Here is a 21,502-nt window from a genome sequence, read left to right as displayed (position 1 = left end):
CCTCCCCACTCCTGTCTGGTGCCTCTTTCTCCATGGCTCCACCTTCCTCTTTAGACAATCCCGACAGTGTAGAAGTTTCCATCTCCTTTCCCTCTCCTTTCTCCCCCCCCTTCACTTTCTCCCCCCTCCTAGGGCGCTTCCTGCCTGGAAACAAAAGATTGGTCCCCAGTAGCCCACTCAGGGCGATTTTACTTTTATGCTCACCATCTGATTGGCCTAGGTACGGTGCAGAGCCCAGGTGACGTCATAGCAAAGAAGAGCTAGGGAGCGGTTGCTGAGCAAAGGGGCTCTGTATCAGGCAGGCAGCTTGTGGCCACAAACAGTTTGGGGTCTTACGCTGGGGCCTGCAGTTTTTCTCCTCTGGGAGTGAGAGCAGTGGGCGAGAGAAGAGCCGTGGGGGGAGCCGGCTGGGCCCGGGGCTGCGGCTACAGCCGCTGGGCTGCAGCTCCCCAGTCCGTGTCGGCGTGCTTGGAGGTACTGGAAAGGTCTTGGCAGGGTGGCTGGACCCTTGGCAGGTAAACCCCGCGACTTCTGTCCTGTACCGGGCTAGCTCGGGGTTGGGGAGGCTGCTGGGCAGATGTTCCTTGCTGTGTCCCCCTCCTGCTCCTTCCATTCCCCAGCGTTGACTCTTCTACGTGGCTCCCTTCCCCAAACCTTGGGACCCAGTGTTCAGCACTTGATTTGGTTTGCCTAGGCAGATGAGTGGGTGTTTCCGGGCTGGTCCTGAAGGACCTGGGCTTCTTCCCTTGGCCAAGCCCATGACTAGTTTATTGGGGCTTGGGCCGCCTGGGGCAAAATCCGCCCTAAAAGCTGTGTGAGACCGTGAGGCTCCTACCATCTCCCCCCAACCCCCAGCCACAGTGTTGACAGCAGCCCTCTAGAGAAGGGGAGGGGGTGTGGCCGCAGTCTAGCCAAGTCCGCATCAGAACGACCCAACTGAAACAGAAAAGTATCAATTTTCTTAAAAAAGAAGCCTTTCTTTCTTTTAAATTTTTCTTTATCCCCCCTCCCCTTTTCACATGGGGGATGGTAATGACAGGGGGACTTTTTCCCCCCTTCTTCTTCTTGTTCTGTGGGAACTGAATGGATTCAATAAGGTCCTTAGAAAAGCCTGGCGTCCCCCTGTTGGCCCTTGTCTTTGTCTGGGTAGTAGGGTCATTGGGTTTACTGCTTCATCCCTTCCCAGTCCCCTTTGGCTCCCAGGAGACACTGTCCTCAGTTTGTGACCTGGCACGATGACTGCCATACTTCTGAGTGAACAGAACATTTTGGATTGAGGCTCTGCAGGCTTTTCCTTTCTTTAGGTGGTGATTGAGAACAGGGTGAAGGTTGCGCGGGGGGGGGGGGGGGAGGTTCTCCCAAGGAGGGAACCAGGGGATCCATTAGGTTTTATTTGTTTGTTTGTTTTCTGGTCCCACCTTCCAGAATCCAGTTCCAGAGTATAGACTTGAGTTTTGGGGGGCTGCATAGGCTCTAGAAGTAAAGGAGAGAAGGGTGACTGGCTTGGCTTTGGGAAGCATGATGGGGGCGGTTGCAATACTATTGAAAAAAAGGGGGGGCTTTTACTAGGGAAGCCCTTAGCCATGTTAGTTTTGCTCCCCCTCACCCCATGGTTTTGCAGACTCAAATCCAGGCCAACTGTATGGTTGTCTGAGGTGTTGGAACAGAAGGAGGTCCATTCCTGTTGGTGACAGCACAGTGGCCCTTTTCTGGGATGAACCAGGTATAAAAGGTCAGTGTGGTTTTCACTGGGCCATTTGTAAAATTATAATTGGGCAGGACGTGGGATTTTGGCACTTCAGCTTCCAATCATGGGCACCTTCGGGTAAAGGGGCTCACTCTGGCGATGGAGGTAATGGATGATTAATAGTCTGGGACCTGGGAAGAGAGCCCAATAGCCCTCTTTTTCTGGATACAAACATCATGCTTCTCTGTGTCCATGCAACATGAAAACAGTCTGGGATGTATGCTGGGTTAAAGCTGACTGCTGGTAATCCAGAATCCTGACAAATCTCAGGATGTGAAGAAGCATTTTTTGAAGTTTCCCAGCAGACAGGTGAACATAGTAATAAGACTAGAAGAAATGGGCCACAACACCCGGTGGACATTCCAACTGGTTGATCATTCCTACAGGTTGTGTGTGTGTGTGGGGGGGTTGGGGGTTTGTTGGTTGATTTCCCCCCCCCTTGTTCAAAGGTGGCAGTATTGCACAGAGCAGACAAGTTTGCTCTGGGTTTGGAAAAGACTGGGTAGTAGGTTTGATAGATGAGTGAAATGGCAAATGACTGCAGAATGAAAGGGAATTGCTGGTAGAGATTCTGCTATGGTGAAGTCAAGACTAAGCACCAGGTCAAAGAGGATGACAATACCGAAGAAATTAGACTGAATAGGCAGGGGTGAATGGAGTGGGTAAAGAACTGTAGAGGGTGAAGAAAGATCTGGATCTTGCTAGGAGCTCGAGCCCCAGTTTTCCTGGTGACACAGTAAAAGAAAAGTTTTGGTAGTCAACTCAGCAATGACTCAATCAAGGATTGCAGTGGTCTTCTAGCAGTTTAGGGAATCAATAGCATTCCCAACTGCATAAGCCATTTTTAGGAACCAGTAACTTTAACCAAAGGGATGAGAAGACACTAAATGAGCAGCAGTCTTGAAAAAACAGTTCTTTTGGGATAAAGGGAAGGAACAGGGGATGAAGGCTGGAAATAAAACAGGGAGCTATAGTCTGAGACTAAAGTCTGACTGCTTTTTATGGGTGAAGTAGGCCCCCCGGGGGCGGGGGATGTGCTGGGACCTTGTGTCCACCAAGGCCAATAGAAAACCTTTACCATGGAAAGTAAGTGTGACATTCTAGCCCTCTGGAGCACAGTTTAAGTCTTAGCTGAGCCTCCCCCACACCCACCCACATGCACAACCCACACCTGTCAGAAGCTCAGTAGTTCCCTTTGCAGGGCCAGGGTAAACTTCCAGGCCAAATTCGAACTAAATAGCTTTGCCAGCAGGGGGCGGAAAAGTAACTGTAGTGATGTGGAGGACCCAAGTCCTCCATTTCAGGTGTGAAGCCAGAGCTTCGTTTCAACTAACAGCCATAAATTTACAATCTGATTTAGCAGTGCCAGAGAACTAAATGAACCTCCAGGTCAATGTGTTCCCATTTCTTCCCAGAAATGTGGTGCTGCCTACCGCGCTCGGCAGCGTGGGAAGGTACATGCATTTACTTGTGATTACTTGAGTCACTAATACACACAGTCTAACCGGGAGCTTAATTAGAAATGTTAATCAATGCAATAGATCCATGTCTGATTTGCACATTCGGTCAATTATCTGCACGTTGGGACAATCTGTGCTGTGCTCAGGGGATGAAACGAGGGGGTAAAATGCTACAGCTACAGATGGGACTGGGGTTGGGAAGCAAAAGAGGGGAAGTGGACCTTGAAGACTACGAAGAAATTAACAATTTACTCGTGGGGAAAAGAATCATCTCAAACATATTTTCACAGAGAGGCTGGATCATGAGGTGGTTGGTCCAGAAGCTCACAGAGCTGAAGGGGAGACAAGATTTTCTGTGTGGTAGAAGGGGGTGGATTTAGAGAAAAGATTGGGGGGGGTGAAGTGGAAGGTGGGATAGCATGAACCTTGGAAATCAGAAATCGGGTGTTATTGGCTGAATGCATGTGGTCCTCAGTGCCTGTTTCCTTTACCTTCAAACAATGGAGTTAGACTAGGTATTCTCTAATCTGATGGGAACATTAGGAAGTGGACCCTTTTTATACTTGGTAGTTCAGAGAGCCACTAAAGTACAGTCCTGAAACAAAAGAAAATAGCCTATCTATATCACTTTCCATTTTGTAACCTCTCCAGTTTAGGGAAAGCCAATGCAAAAGAGATAGCCACACACTTCGTCTTTTAGCCGCATGACTTCACTTTTATTTCATGTGAATAGGGAACATGAGGACAAGAATTCCAATTCTGTATTTTTTGGGTTACCTATAACTAAACCCCAGAAAAACTCTTGTGTAGTAGTTTTCATAGACAAATCATAGGGAGGAGCACTGAGACTCACTACTATTTTAACCCCCTAATGCAGTCCCCAAACAGAAAGGTATTGTGGTGAAGATAAAGATAAATAAAAACAGGGGGTGGTTTGGCAGGGGGCAGCTTCTTTTCCCTTATCTCTATCAGAGAGATCCTTGTGAATTCTTTAGAATTCTGCACCCTAAACTGACCATTATTTCTGACAGCGCAATATCGCCCCCTAGTGACTATACTTGAGACAAGTTTCTCAGCTTCCCATTGCCTGGATGCCAGTACTCTGAGATAGCTTCTACAAGCCTGGCAAGCAAAGGTGCACTCATTCTATCAAGACTGAAGGAGAAACTCAGGAATATGCAGCTTTCTTCCTAGCATTCTTCTCCAGTGTGAGCCGGTTTAAATTGAGGAACATCACTCTCTTCTCCCTGTGCTTTATCTTCTTTGGGTCTGAAGAAAGGCCTAGGAGATTTCCCCAGAAATATGTAACGCTGCATAAGACATTTGCCATGAATGTTTCTGGAGAAGAGAGCACAATTTGCACAACTTCCTTTGATCTCCATCCCACGGTGATCATTTTAGTCCTTAGACAGAGATTTTAGGGGAAAAAAACTGAAATGCAGCAAGGAAAGAGAAGTTAGGTATGCATAAAATATACGCATCCATACCTCCCCAGCTTCCAACAAGAGGACAGGCAGAAAGCAAGGGCTGTGTAAATGCACAGTATAATACAGCTATGCAACACTCACTGCTCAATACAGGTGGAAGACATGGCATAGACATGCACGATGCACACTACACATTAGACACATGGCATATGTATATGCATGTAACATGTATGGTAGAGATGCTATAACATGTAACACATTACAGAAATAAAATGCATGTACAGCAGCATACTGACAAGATAAGCATTTATGATGTGATATAAACACAGCACTGCACATAAAACACAATGCAGGTTCAGGACAAATACAAAATAGTATAGATATAACACAACACATACAGATATAACAGTGCAAGGAACAGCACAGATATACGTGAACCAGCTTTTTCTCATATACAAAATATGCTATACTCAAAATATACCCCAGTGGGCAAGTGGTGTTGCCACCTGGTGACCTACCAATTGCTTCTGCACTGGTTCAAGCTACACAACTGGTGGGTTCAAGGTAGACTACCATGAAGTTACTATTTGATGTTCCAAATGAGGGAATGTCATCATTAGGAATGGGCTACATCTGACCCTCCTCACATTTTGTCCCTTTTGGAGTTCTGACAGCTCTTTCCTCCCTACCTCATTTCACCTTCTAGCAAAGTGAGCTTCTTCAGAAAGGGAGGAGGCAGTATCACTCAGTGATGCCGTGGGAGGGCTTTGGAAAGCCACTAGGGCTATGTCTGTGGGAAAAACACATGGATGCTATGATGCTAGGAGACAGTTGTGATCTAGAATCTGTACCAGAGGGAGACAAAGACCCAGGACATGACATTATCATTTTTGTTTAAGAAGTGAAATTGGAGCTCATGGGACTTTTTCTTGGCTTCCCAAGACTTCAATTTTGCTTTATGTGCAAATATCCATCAATCTACTCCTTTGGGTTAGAACTCTGTATTTAGTTGTACTCTAGTAACTGGGTGCTAGCCTGGGTCATACTGTATTTTAATTAGCATGTAGTTATGGCTTTCCTTGTAGGAACAATGTGATTGCAGGGGTGAGGTGTTGGGGAGAAGTAAGTAGAAGTTGTAGAGCTTGGAGTTGTACAAAGGGGAAAAATCAGCCTTTCCCTGAAGACTCAAATCAATGTGGGAAAATGCAGAAAGTGGAGGGGTTAAAGGGACCTTGTCTCTGGAAGAAGGTAGAGCTGGATGTTAGAGCAACTGCCTAGCATGCAAGACACCATGGTTCTGGATTCTATCATCAGCATGAGATGGGGAAGAGGGGGAAGAGAGGTAAAGAGAGAGATCTTGTTTCCATCACAACTAGATATAGAAACCTCTGTGAGGCAAACAAGGTAAATTGTCATCAAAATAAAACAAATTGAATGATCCAACTTGGGAAATTTTCAAAAAGCTGTAGAAAACATTTCTTTGGTTAAGACAGGCTGGAAGGTTCAGTTAAGGGTCCGAGGTTTAGAAACTCCATAGCTGTGAGGCAAAAGGAGACGTAGCATGTTCTTGCCTGAGAAACTCTCTTTCCCTGATACCTACCTAAAGAAAGAGGTTTAGTGATCAAAGGAGGTGAAACGAAGGTAGAGACTTGGAATTGAGGGAAGAAAGAACCGAACAATAGTGGTAGTTTGCTAGACAATGCAGATATTCTCAGTGGGTATTACCTCTATTGACTACTCTACACTGGGACTGTGCCATCTCTGATAAATATTCGATTTTACCCCTAATTCTGAAATTGTGTAGATTTTTCACATGCATCTTATTTGATTTAACCCTCCCAACCTTTGTCCAAAATAACTAAGGGAAAAGAAATTTTACAGCTGATAACAAGTGGCTAGATCCAGAGTTGTGAGATGGCAAGCACTGTACTCCCATGTCCTAACTCCCAGTTCAGTGCCCTTTCCAAAATCCTATATAAAAAATACATGTTTTAATATTTGATTTACTAGTCTTCTTAAATGATATTCTGAAATATCCCATTTTAGCGTGTGTGTGTGTGTAACATATATGGGGGGAGGATGAGGGAGTAGTAGCAGGTGTAGAAATGGTTCCATCTCCCCCACAATGTTTTTCTTAGCAGGCTCCCACTAAAAGAGCAGCCACCTGAGTCCTTGTATCTTGTGGCAGCTGGTGTGCACAGCACTGAGCCAGTCAGAGCTGAAGCCAACCTAGCCCCTCTCATGAGCAACACTCACCTGTCTTGAGCTCCTTCCAGTAGTGGCTGGATGAGGTGAGTAAAGGATTTCAGGGCATGGAGATAGGGGTATTTGAAATCCAGATAAATGTTGCTTTCTCATCTGAGCTCAGGCCCCACCAATTAGGCCTCAGGGCATAATTCTATTTTTTGGGGTGCTCAGGCTGTTGTAGCGGTCCTTTGTCTCTTGGTTCCTCCATCTCTAATATTGAAATGACAGCCTTGACCTACATTTTGAGGTGGGGAGGAGAAGCAACATAACAGCCATTGCCAAGTCCTTTGCAAATGTCAAGCACCATCTAAGAGCATCAGTGCAACACTGAAAATGCTTCCCATCAAGCTGTCATTTCTTTTTCTTCTTTCCTGGTATCTAAGAGGCATTTCAGCTACATGTCACAAGTCCTCCAATCAGTTCCTGTGGTTTCCACTGTCCCATAATCTTAATTTTGTCTTTATATTCAAATGTATTCCCAACCCACTCTTCCTTGCTTCTGGGACTGGCAGGCTCAGTCAAAATCTTATGGAACCTTCTCTCTACCTTCCCACCTAACAAGGTAGCAAGGGCGTACTCCCTCCCCCAGCTCTCCAACATGAGTCTGTAGCATTTGTTGCTTTTCTCTCATCATAAATCATTTTCAAAGAGTTTTTGGAAGTATTTCTCTGATCAGACAAACTGGATGACTATCAAGGTCAGGCCTTTAGTCTTACAGGTCTTTACTGTGTTAGTCTTACAGGTCTTTACTGTGTTTTACAGGTGATCAACAGTTCCCCATCATCTTTGTACATTGGGTCTATCTCTTCCTCTGCTCCTGCTTGTCCTCTGCCCTTCTCTGTCTGCCTCTCAGGCAGTCAGGGTACCTTTCTCTGTTGCCTTTTCCATCTGCACCCTGTAATATACCCTGTAGCCTTGCTGCCTATTTATGTCTTCTTGTCCCTGGGTCTCTCTGTCTGGTTCACTTCTGACTCTTTGTCAGCTACTTAGGCATCTCTCCCATTGCCCAAGTCAACCCCCCCCCAACGAATTTCAACAAGACAAAGAATATGCAACCCAATTCTTTTTCTCTCTGAGAATACCTAGGGCCTAGAGGATGGCAAAAGTGCATCTCTGCAGCAGGTGTTTGTGTGATGCCTTCCTGTGAAAGGGAAGCACCAGAGTTTCGGCTGTTGAATTGGAGGTATGAAATTACAGCCTTGCTGATACTGATGCATTCAACTTTCTGGAGATGGTCTGGTCCGAGATCCTCTATAGACTTTGACTGACAGAAGGTAACTAGAACTGAGGAAAATAAGAAGTGTGCCTGGGGATCTCTCTTGGGTTTTCTATGACAGCTACAATAATACATTTTATTTGTAATCTACTGGTACCAACTCTGAGCTAGACACTTTAGTCAGATGATACCATTTGCTCCAAAATTAACACCGCAAAGTAAGTATTTTCTCAACTAGTTCATACTTCTGTTTCTGAATCTACAAATGATATTAGTTCAAGTTAGTTATTTTTTTTAAATCAGTGCCAGTATGGAGTTTGAGAGGTGCTCAGTAATGTGTCTAGAACTAGAACTGCACTGCCATGTGGGGAGCATTTCCTGAAAAGTTTTGTAGCCTCCAGCATTATGTAGTGCTCACCTAATCCCATTTATCCTCCAGGCTCACCCTCACTTATTATTCTCACATATAATCATACTATAAACCTACACACAGCTGAAGCAGCATACTCATATATTCATATATTCATATTTTCATTATGATACACACATACTTTATACCCTACTCGAATGCTCTCACCCACTCCGACCTTTGTACTCTTTATTAACATTTCCACATACTTTTATATTTATTCACATTATAGAGGGCATAATCACCCTTACTCACTAACATGCCTATATAATCAAACACTATTTTTCCAGGCATACCCTAACTTTCCCTTTGCCCAGCTCAAAATTTTCATAATCACAGACATGTACCACACATTGGTTTCCTCACAGTCACACACAACTCAGCGACACAGAGGTGTACACACATACTCGTGTAATTCATGTGTTTAGATGATAGCAATATGAACAATATCTTGCCTGCTTATCCTGGTATATTTTCGAACTACTACACTCTCCTGCTCTATTATGCTGATAGTTATACTTTCATTCACATGCACAGCACTGAAACCATTCTCCTTCCTTCATCATGTCCATACAGAATCAAACTTATTTGTAGAGGCAGATATTTTGACACACATTGACACTCTTGTACTCACTTTTCTCAATACTCTACCTTCAGACACATGGTCTGAAATGCAATTATATCCACACGGACAGCTCTTTTCGCTTGGTGTCATCACCTTTCCTTTTACACAATCACTTATGTATAAATATGTTCCCATGAACACACATTGGCATGTACCTATTCTCATTCATTACTCATGCAAACTTCATAAATACAACCACACTTAATGCGCAGTCATGTTCACATTCTTACACTCTTGTATTTTCAAATCTTCACACTCATTTTCAGAACCACATAATCCAAATTATATATCCTCATTTATTCTTATGAATACATAATAACCTTCTCTTACATTCTTACATATATATACATATATATGTGTGTATATATATTCATATACTCTTACAAACCCATCATAATTCAGACCATCCCACATTTTACCATAAACACTATCACTCCAGCACACACTGATTCCCACTCTACTGGTCTCAAATGGATACATGCTCACCCACATTATTACAAACATTTATGCCAGTACACATACAGTGACATGAAATGTGTTTATAGTCACTAATATGTACCACGATGGCATAATTTATATTGCAGTAGCCAATTCACACAGATGCATACATATACTCACACAAGTGGTTGCTAACACCACACATGACAGTTACTGACATTTACACGCATTTATGTATTTATCGTACCACATTTGCACTTAACTTTGAACAGTTACTCATATCGACCCGTATGCCTGAGAAGTCACATACTCTTCTGCAAACTACCCCATACTTTCAGCTTCTTACATTGGTACGTTGACAACATAAATCTTCATATCAGCACTGACCTACACTCCCTCTGCAGGATAAGCCCATTGACTTACATCTGTCCACATATATTGGTCCACATATACTAGTAGTGACTAACACTCAAATGTAATTCCATATATATTTTTCTAAAAGCCTTATATGTGTTCCCAAGCTAACTTTTTGTTTAATTTGTCAATTATGTATATCCTAAGAGAACATTAACTAATCCCATATAACAGTGGTGAGGCCTGTTTGGTGTGATTATTTACTAGAAGTTCATGCCTTAACTTATCTCATTTCTCTCCCCAGGGGAGGGTAAGAGAAGAATCTATTTTCTTAAGGCTGTTTATGACATGAAATTGCGTGTTGATTATACACATGGAAAGGGCAGATCTGCTCCGTGTAGGCATCTCAAATCTACCCACACACATTGATACTCTGTTAACCTAGACTCTGGCACTCAATAAAGTGAAAGGTGATTTTCTCTTTTGAAGCCTGTACCCATACTAAGGAATAGGTCTTATTCTTTCCCCGAGTACCCATCTTTCAATTAACCCCGTGCTTAAAATGTATGTTAAAAAATACATTTTAATAAACTCAACCTCTGCCTTATGAAAGAAAGACAGAAAGGAAGGGAGGGAGGGAGGGAGGGTGGAAGGGAAGGAAGAAAAGAAGGAAGGAAAGAAAAAGTTAAGGTTAATGAGCTAGCTGGATGATAAAGTACATTTGTACTGTGAGTGTGCACACACATATGTAGACACCACTGAAATTTCAACAGCTGTTCCTAACAAGTCCCCAGAGGAGATTTCTCTGTAGGCGTAGGCAAAGATAAGCTGATGGCAGTTCCTTGCACTCCAGACAGACTGCAGATTTTCCTACAAGAGAGTCAAAAGAAGCACAAGCCCAGGAGTGGAGTGAGTGCAACCTGAAGTTGGATCTAGAGATTTAAAACCACAAGAGCACCCCCACAGTAACCTTTCTGGTGCATTCCTTCTTCCACTGGAGTTTTTCTGGAGCACAAGTGAGTGTGAAATAATGTCTGTATCACCACACCACTTGATACGGTGCAGAACACAAGTGAGTATGAAATAATGTCTCTGTAGCTTAGCACAAACAAAAGCCTTCTTCATTCAGGAACATTATTCAGGCCCCTCACTCCATCATTAGGTTGAAAATACCTTTGATACCTCTAATTCCATCATAGTACTTTTTGAAAATTCCTACTGACAGAAGGCTAGGCCTAGAGGAACTACTTTCTGTGACCCTATTAAAGAACTAAAGGGAGAAGGTAAGCAGTAGCATGTTGTCAGTACAGATCTAGTCTCTCCATCTTCTTCATCTTAGAATTCTGATGGCATGCATACCCGATCAGAGGATCTTCTGGCTGTCCATGGTGTCAAGCTCAGAAAGAGATTCAAATTGGTGAAAGACACATACTGTGCCTTTGAGTTAATTTTTTTTTCTTTTGTGTGGGAAAAGACAAAGTCTACTGTACAGTCATAAAACGACAACAGTCCTGAAGCTTGACATCAGAGGTACTTTTACTGTATCATCTAATGGTCTTCAGGTTGCAAAGGACTTAAAGTCCCACAAATGGTTGGGAACTGCAGGAAGAAGTCAAGGCCATTTGCCAAAGGAAACTTTCTCATAGACATCTTACACAACATTGGGCTGTGCCATCTTTCCCAAAGATTGCATAACAGAGTACTGTGTCACTGGGCCTAAGTTAGAGAAAGAGCTACAAACCTTAATGAAAACATTTTACTTAATCAAGATTAAACCACCACCTTCACTGGAGACAGCTTTTGAGAAACAGTCTGGCAATTTTGTATTTGATAGCTTCTTGTTAGTACCTGAAACTCCACATAGGCAATATATATATGGGATGAGCTGAAGTTTTAAGGAGGAAAACTATGCACCAGTCTGGATTCACACCAATCCAATGAAAAATATTAAGTGAGAAGATTGTCTCTGCAGACCTCACAGGGTAGCTTATAGCTCAAAGTCTCCACAACCTGTTTCTGTGTAATGATAAAGACATTAGAAGCACCAACTTAGAAGTAAGTAAGACAAGCATTTGAACCCTTGTTTAGCCCTTTCTAGCTCTGTGACCTAGTTTGAGTACTAACTCCCCTCCTAAGACTCAGTGTCTTTTATTTGTAAAATGGATTTCTTATGAGGATGGCATGAGATACTTTAAGGAAATGGTTCAATGTTTGCCCAGTAGTAAATGTACATGTGGTGGGTCCTACTGTTATGTCTCCACTGCCTTTGAGAGGCTCCATCAAAGGGAGAAAGCTCCCAGAGAGCAGACAGTGGTGTGGAGCCAAAGCCTTTGCAGCCAGACTGTTCACAGGGCTTACTTGACACAGTTGAATCTTTTTTTTTTTTTTTTTTTTTTTGAGTTTAGTCAAAAGCTACTTTTCAGTGTTATACCTACTCAAGGAGACAATTGAACAAGCATGACTACCCTTTAGTTTCCTTAATTTCTGTACCACTAGGGCATGTTTATCATGCCATTTCATCAGTGTTTCTTGTTCATGTGCATATTATACAGTGATATAAATGTTTCCTAGAAATCTGTCAAGCCCACAATGAAGGAGCCTTCATTAGTTGTTACAGAAAGTGATGAGGGAATGTAGAAGAAACCCTTAATGCTGGTACGGCTGGCAGTCAGCGCACTCCTGCTTCTGACTTGAACGTTGAATATCTCCTTTCTGTGTAATAGATTTGCTCTTTTCTAAGGTTTGGTCTCAAATACCACAGTAGAAGCACAGTTTGCTTACTTTGAAACTGTAAGGACATTCATGACCAAGCAAAGTGAGTGATTAGCTGAGAATAATCAAACCATTTGAAACTTTTCGTGGCTAAGGAGGTATAAACAAGAACATACAGACTTGAGACATAACTTAGTGGTAGGGTGCTTTCTTAGTGTTCATGAATCCCCCGGTTGATCCTCCAGTGCTTGCAAAAGAGAACACAAAAATAAAAACCAGAGCATAGGTTTCAGCATCACACAGACAGGAGGTTGTAAGTCTTCATCTTTAGTTTAATAGATCTATGGCCTTGGACAAATGACTTAAAGTTTCTGAATGTCAATTTCTTCATTTTTGAGATAGAAATAATTCTAAAGCCTCATAGATACAAGGTTGTGAACTTGCATATGAGTGACATTTTGTAGAATGCCTAGGGTATGATAAGATCTCGGGAAATACTGGTAAATATATTTATAGCTTGCGAGTTATACAGCAGTGATGGTAAACAGTTTATTAGTAGGATATCTTTGATTATTTTGAAGGACATCCCCATGTAGTATTTTGAATCCTCACATGCCTCTGATGAAGTAGTCCCCATTCCCATATAAAGAAGTAGCTGCACAGGAACCAATCAATGTATAGATCATTAACAGCAGTGTAGGCTGAGCAGGCTTCAGGCCACAATGAATATTTGCATTTTCATGTGGAAAAATGTTATGGAGCTACAGTTACCAAATGGGAACTATTTGAATAGAAACTATTCCTTCATATGGAAAAAAATATCTAAATGTGAGCCATGGTTATCTGTTACCTGGAACCTACTGTGTACCTTACACAATGCCTAGCATAATGCCAAGACTGCAATCAATGTGGCTTCATTATAGTATTCTTCAGAACTGGGCAGAGTATTAATAGCTACATTAGTAATATCTACCACTAAGAAGAATACTTCCTGAGATACAATATGCACTTTTATGTTGTTCCAGTTGCAACAAACTGTAGACTGTTAGAATTCTAAACATATGTCTAAGTGTGGTAGCACTTGGGCATTTTGCTTCTAATGTGAAAATAACAGGAGAGCAAGCTAGGTTGACTTTGTAGAAAAGGTGCAGGACCAAGGGACATTTCTGACCTGTCTGTAACTTTGCATCATGATCAATACATTCAACTCCAAGCATTCTCATCTTGATTTCTATGCCCTCGGACAGATCTCCTCTCTGACTTCTTTTCCCTCTGATCCCTGACTCCTCTACCTCTTCCAGATCCTCAACATTGTTGTTCCCCAGAGGTCTTCCTTTTTCTCTTACTCCATGCATTTTCGGGGCAGTTAAACATTTCTTCATATTAATGTCCTCCAAGATCAAATCTTGAGTCCATATGTCCAGCTACTCTTGATGTAATTCCACAAGCCAAACCAACATGTCACAGCTAAGCTTCCATTGCTATTGTTTTGATATTTTCTCTGCTAAGAAGACATGTAGCTAAAGATATCTTTCTTCTATCTTGAATCGCAGTTGCTTCAACTTATTCTTGCTTGTGTTTTCAAGAGTGAGATGCTTCAACATTTGTCTTGCTCTCATAGACATTTCTAGATTCACTTTTACTGAGATTTCCAATGTGTCACTCACTGTTTTTGTCTTATCATTGAGCATTTGAGAACTGTTTGTAAGTGTCTTTCTAGAATTTGTCTCTTCTCTTCCATTTTCTGCATTTCCTGTGTTTCTTATGCCCTGGCTCACTATTTTTACTACCTGGAAATCAAACTTCTGCCTTCTTGTCACCTTGTCACCTATGTATTAGTTCTAAAATGCAAGCTAATCATGCTATTCCACTACTTGAAACATCTTTGTGTAGGCAGAAAGAGGCCAAACCAAACAGAAAGGCATATGAGGCCTTTCTTAATTCCTCTCCACATTATGTGTCCCCTTCTTTCTCTGAACTCCTCCGGACATTAATACATACTGTTCTTTATGCCTGAAACACGTCTTTCCTATGATCTGGTTATTTGCTCTCCCTAATTCAGTTCAAATATAATTCCTCTGTAAAGCTCTTTCTTCAGCCTCCACATTTCTCCTTCAATACCAACCTGTTTTCATCTTTGAACTAAACTGTCATGATTGCCCTTTTAAGTGACTTCAAGGGGCAATGCTGTTCCTTGCTCATCCAGTGCTTTTACCAAACCATTTTCTCTTTTACTTCTTGAGTGTTCTCTGTGTAGCTGGGCATAGAACAGACATGGTAAAAATGCTGAATGAATGGATTTGTGAATATTTAATGATTTCCTAAGCATTGTAGAATAATCCGGAAATAGAGCTGCAATTGATCTGTTTTCTCTACTTAGAGATATATTTTCCAGGCTCATAAAAAGGTCTACTAACTAAAAAGCTACCTCCCAATAAAAGCCACGCAGGACAGCATAACTATGATTTAAAAAGTAACAAAAAAGAGTAGTTTATTTTTCCAAGTATTGTTATTAATAACATTTTCTCAGATGTCTGCCCTGCTCATATATATGTATTCAGTACTAAAATGTTTTTATCAGACTTTATTGGCCTCTTCTTTTGTAGCTGATCTCAAACCACAGTTTTGGCTCTTACAAATATTGCTTTCTACCCAGTTTTGACATCTCTTTTTTTCCTCTTGCAGTATCAGGATCCTTCAGCTCAGTAGAAACAAAGACACAAGGCAGAGGAAAACTTAAGCTAATGTACTCAGAGTAGTCATTTGTTAAAATATAGTATTGAATACTATCTTTGTGACAACATGTCGATTCCTAGATCAAATTCTGGTGAACTCTTACACACTCGTCATACACTATTCATTCCCTTGACTCCTTTGGAGATATTAACTATGCACTCTCTCTCTCTCTCTCTCTCTCTCTCTCTCTCTCTCTCTCTCTTTCTCTCTCTCTCTCTCTTAAATCCTTCTGAAGCATCTTATGCCTACCTGGATTGTATTACACTACGTTCTTCTTGTCTACTTTCCTTGAAGCCAAGGACTGATCTTGATTCATCTCTGTATTTTTCCCTATATCCAATGCCATACCATGGATCTGCGAAGGTTGGTGGCATGGATGGGGGTGTTAGTGGGCCCTGTGGTTTTAAAAAACAATACCTAATATTTGTATGCTATTATAGTCTTGGTAATTATATTGTTGTCTATATAATCTGTATGTGTTTAAAGATAATATGTAGCCATTGTTTGAGACTACCAACTTCACTCAGGGCTACTTACTTGTGTATTTATGCTTTATCACCTAGCATGATACCTGGAACACAGTACTGATAAAAATTTGGGGCATGGGAGGTTGGAAGAAAGGGAGGGTGGGACAGAGAGGGAACTGGGATCGATATGTAAAATAAGAAAAGTAAATAAATAAAAATATTTGTTAAATAAGTGAGAATGTATGATGATGGATTGCTTAGAGGACAGTCCTTAATAGAAAAGTCATAATTTCTAGCTCCTCAAAGAGTCGTAAGTCTGTTATTGTCCCAAGTTTTCCTGAAATGAAAGTCAACATCAGAGTAACAAAAATAAAGCACTAACTGGAGTGTTTTACTGTTAAAGGCAATGGTTTACGATCCTTTTTTCTCCCTGTATGCATCTGTATCATTACAAGTAGTTTTCCCACCAGCCTGGTCCCACAGTCATGTCTGCCCCAAAAAGCACACAGAAACACTGTATTAGATGTAAAGCTGTTGGCCTATTAGTAGCATTTCTTATTGGCTGGCTCTGTCTTAAATATTAACTCATTTTTATCAATCTAAGTATTTTCACCTGGTCTTATCTTACTGGAGAGAGGATCCAGACTGCTTCTCTCTCAAGTGTCTACATCTAGAATCTTCTCTACTATATCACCCAGAATCCTTCTTGTCTCCAAATCCTGCCTATCTTGCCTTCCTATTTGCCAACAGTGCTTTATTCATTAACTAATAAGAGAAACATACTTATATAATGACATCTGTCGTCATGGTATAACTTGTAGATTCTTATTAAGCTGTGCAGACAAAAGGATGGGGCATTCCTAGGTGATCTGCTCAAGGCCATGAGCCCATCTAGTGGTTGTTTGAAACATTTTGAGTGATATGGCATAGACAAGTTGCTAGATTCACTTTCAAAAGAGTTAGGCTATTTTAAGATGAAAATCATTTCATGGAGCTGTGTATATTTATTATGGAGCATCTCCTTATCTCCAATACATTTGTCATGATATATTGCAAGCCATACTTGATGTTGGTGGTTCATCCTCAGGCCTGCTAACTCTGGTTCTTCACACAAAACTCTGTTTTGTCACACAGAATCTGTGACAGTTTCTCTTTCATTTGCAGTTTTCCTCACCAAATAACCTTTGTTTTTTTTTCCTTTGAGATGAATGTTAGAACTGGCCTTGTGAGGGCCACAGAAAAGTACATAGCAGTGTCCTCTTTGTATGTGTGTGAACCCTGAGGAAAGAAAGCTGATTATGTACAGCAGGAAGGATCTGCTCTATCAGGAACCCATCACAAGTAATAGCCTCTGTAAGTGGATGTGGCTTCTATAATCAAGTAGTAGAGAGATGGAAAGCAAGGAGATCAAGGGCCTTGTTTGATCTCACAATTTGCCAATGAAAAGCCTGTAGAGAGCTCAGTGCTATCAGTCATGCAGTTCCATTCAGGTTAGGTTCTTTGTTTCTAAACACTTGCTTTGTGTGGCTTATGATGCGTTCTGAAACCCATGGCCAGTTTTGTTGGTGTTGTTTTTGTAGTTTTGAGACAGGGTCTCATATAGTGTTGGCTGATCTTGAACTCTTGTTTCTCCTGATTCTCAAGTATGGGGATTACATAAGTGTATAAACATACCACTATGCCAGGCTTGGACATACACGCACACACACACACACACACACACATATATATATATTCAAAATAAAGCACTTGTCATTGATGGTGGTAGTTTTGGGGAGGGCAGCAAAGATGAGGAATTTCTAACTAGGGCTGTGGCCAAGTAGATGTTTATATTTGACTATTTTTGAAATGGAATAAATGAAAATTAAATTTTGTCACTTCCCATTCCCCTTCCAGTATTTTATTTGTTTAAAAATGTTTTCGTTTTAGATTTATTTTATTTATATCTGTGTTTTTCATGCTGGATCCCCTAGAATTAAAGTTATGGATGGCTATCAACTGTCATAGGAATAGTGGACACTGACCCCAAGTCCTCTACAAGAACAGCAAGTGTGCTTAACTACTGAACCGTCTCTCCAGCTGGAACATTTTTTAAATAGATATTATTTCAGATTTCTTAATATCTCCCAAATAAGATTCTGAAACACATGATTATCCTTTTAAAATTGTGGATGGATATTTAAAATTAGATTATCGGGTCATACTTTGAAAACCTGTACTCCACAACATTGGAAAATTTAAGGGAAATGGACAATTTTCCGGATAGATATCATTTACCAAAATTATAATTTGATTAAAATACAGAAAGCTAGGGGGTAGAGTAGCTATATTTTGTGCTAGTTCAAAGTTTTTCTAATTTATTTATTCTTTTAAATTTCATTTTACATTCTAACCACAGTTCTCCCTCTCCCCTCCTCCTGTCTCCCACTCACTTCTCCTGCCCTACTCAGTCCCAGCGCACTCCTCCTTAAGGGTAAGGGCTCCTATGAGGAGTCAACAAAGTATGGCCCAATAGGTTGGGGCAGAGCCCGATCCCTCTCCCATGCATTGAGGCTGAACATGGCATCCCACCATAGAGAATGTGCTCCAACAAGCTGTGCTAGCTCAAAAACTTTAATCCCCAAATCTGATAGAAAATCACTTATGGCTGAAATATAGGGTATTCTAAGTTGATCTACGTTCTTGGCTTAGAAATAATAGCAGACCTCAACTGATGTAATGTAGCTCTCTTCAGACATGCTTGGACATCTACCTAACACAGAGCCATTCTGGGTACAGGGAAACTGGGAACACAACAAAGAGCTAAGATAATGAGCTGTGAGTCACAGGTTGATAAGCAACTTCCTGGCATCTCAATGCTATGCAAAAAGCCCTAGGAAATTTAACAATTGAAATTCTGAGCTTAAATTTAAGAAAATGTGTTGATGTTTCACTGTGGTGGATAATTATAATCCATGCATAGTAAAAGGGAGCAGCTAGAACTCTGGAGACCCAAGACATTGACTCACCACACCCTGCTCTCTAGGGCTATTAGTCTGCATCTAATTTGTTCCATTTGAATGTTTCCAAGCATATTACATTTTCTATTTGAGAACCCGGAAATGTTTTATTACTGATTTTTCTTTCCTTTTATTTTCCCCACCTATTCCTTTGAGGTATCCTTTAGTGTAATTATTTCTGTTCTTTCATGCTTAAAAATACCTCTGCCTTTGTATTTTATGCTTCTTACTTTATCTTAGGAATGCTGGCACTGGCAATAAAAAGCTGAACCCTGTAATGATGCATTAGTCTGTAAATATAAATAACACACCAGATAATCATTAGCATTTTCTTGGCATTAGCTCATGCAGCATGTATAATAAATAATAAAGTATGGTGCTTCATATATTGAGAGGCTTAAGAAATCATGTGAAAAACAACTATTTGTCCCTTGTAATATATTCAGACTATGAGGTCCAGATGCTGGAGGTATACCTACTGATTTCCTTTTTAACAGCCTGACACTGAGATCTGTAACTATAATCTGTTGATTTCTTGGCCTCAATGCCAGGTTCCTGATGAAAACAATGGAAGTCTGTCATAAGAATGTTAGCAGGGAACAGGACTACTGTACAGCTGACCTCATTTGTGTGTGTGAATGAAAGAGAACATGAATGTTTTCTGTGTGAGTGTCCTTGTATATATGTCATCAGTGAGCTATCTCTTGCATAATCTCACATTGAAACTAGACGGCTGTAAAAGGAGCTAGTGCCTCCCTTGCTTGTCCGGCTGCTTTTGCAAATCTCCTGCCTAACAAGTAGCTCAGCTCCTCCTGATCAAATGATCTTACAAATGGCTTCCCTCCATTATCCACTGTAATGGTATCTCCCTGGCGAGGCTCTCTGAAACAGCACACCCCTGTCTCTGATAGCAGAGTTTTCTTGGTGAGTGCTCCCAGAAGAGGCAAGCTCCAAAACAAGGCCATCTAAGAACTGGTACAATCAGTCAACAAAACCTTTTGGAGTTCTATCAATAAACTGAATAGCCTTGGGCCTTTGGATGGGAGAAGCAAATGAAATCAGTAAGTACCAGCCTGAAGTGAGTTGCTATGAAAAGGCTATACTTTTTCTCTTGCTATATCAAAAGGTGTACAGCATAATTTAAGAGAAGGGTGTTCATTTTTCTGTTTACATAGATATATATCATACTGTTGTAGTGTGCTGTTAAAAGGGAATTGGCAAGAGTTTAGGAGTTTAAGGTATCCTAGACTTTGTACTTTAGCTTACTTTGTCATTTAACTATGCTCTGCACAGTCTTCATGAAAGACAGGGGGGTGGTAATACCTTCTTCACTGTGTTGATGTGAGACCCAAACCAGAGCAGGGCATGGAAGATTTTTTGGGAAATTACAAACTTGTTAAAAATGAGATGTTGTTAGCTAGATGCTAGCTGCCTTCTAAATGATGCCCATCTGCTTTGCAGTTAGACTAGTGCTAGTATTTGTGAGTAGGCTTTCTTTGCTCAGACTTGCTATAAGTAGCAGTGCAGACTTATGTAACATTATGAAAACCTACTCAAAGCTGAAACTAATGCCTAGAATGTATAGTGCTCCACTTAATCATCTCAAATACAGTCCTTGTTGGATACAATACACAGTACTAGCTAATATGAAAACATGCACTGAAGAGAAAGGGGCTCCTACCCTCATGGAAGTTAGGATCTATGGAGAGGGAATGGCATGATACATAATGGCTCCATGCAGCTTGAGACAAGATGATAGAAATCTTAAGTTAGGCCTATGGAGTTGCCTATGGTTAATGAATGGGCTCTACCTTGTTCACTTAGTTTGTGACTAGCAGTGTGATCACAGATTATTTTAGAGACTTAGATTTGGCTCATTATCTTTACTATAAAATATATGTTTGACATAACATAGGAATTAATGTCTGAAACATAATTAGAAATATTCAGATAGAAGTTGCTGTAGAAATACAAAGTAATATGTAACACTTTTGTTCCATAAGATTTTGCACCCTTATGGAAGGCTACATGACTTTTCCTTCTTTGTCTTTTGGTGATGGGGAAGAAGGAGGTAACTTATAAATCAACTACTATATTTTCTCACATTGTCAGTCATGATTTTTGAATTAGGTAAGTTCATTTGCTAATAATGCATGAAATATAGAGTGGGTTTGATGCTGGCCTAGGCTAATTACCAAGATGTGGCTTGCTTCCTACCAAAATCTATGCTTTAAACATTTGCATGGCCATCTTAAACATGTGTACTTCAGGTACAAGAAAACATAGAAAAAACAAGTGTAATTCTTGAATCCCCTTTCCTACAACAAAAGTATAAGTAATGTATAAACCTTTCCAATAAAGGCCACAATCTCATCTTCATATACAAAATATGGCTCTGTACTGATACAATTATCTAAGGAGAAATACAATGACTTTAAATGTATGCTTATTCAATACCTTGCAATCTAAAGGCTGTCATTAAAATTTTAATGACACTACAGCACTAATTCTTTCTATATAGAACCTCCCCCACCAAAGAATTTCCACATAACACACTCATGTTTTAGTAGAATTCTGATGCAAGCCTACTATACCTCTACAATCCTAAAGTTCATATTCTATCATATGTCCTTGTGTTAAATGGTTATTCTAACTTTGTCATCAT

General features: G+C 40.9%; 1 protein-coding gene across 1 annotated transcript in view; it reads left to right on the top strand.

Annotated features, from left to right (window-relative positions):
- The first annotated feature begins 432 nt into the window (after positions 1 to 432).
- Positions 433 to 21,502, top strand: part of Pak3 (p21 (RAC1) activated kinase 3) — a 108,997-nt gene continuing 87,927 nt past the window's right edge. Inside the window, exons 1-2 of the mRNA XM_051177968.1 lie at positions 433 to 515; positions 1,622 to 1,732. The gene's annotated coding sequence lies outside the window, so the exon portion shown is untranslated. The remainder of the gene's footprint in view (positions 516 to 1,621; positions 1,733 to 21,502) is intronic.

The sequence above is a fragment of the Phodopus roborovskii genome, unplaced genomic scaffold, assembly GCF_943737965.1.
Source record: "Phodopus roborovskii unplaced genomic scaffold, PHOROB, whole genome shotgun sequence".
Taxonomy (NCBI): domain Eukaryota; kingdom Metazoa; phylum Chordata; class Mammalia; order Rodentia; family Cricetidae; genus Phodopus; species Phodopus roborovskii.
The sequence above is the reverse complement of the archived record's forward strand: the minus strand, read 5'-3'. Positions and strand labels throughout refer to the sequence as shown.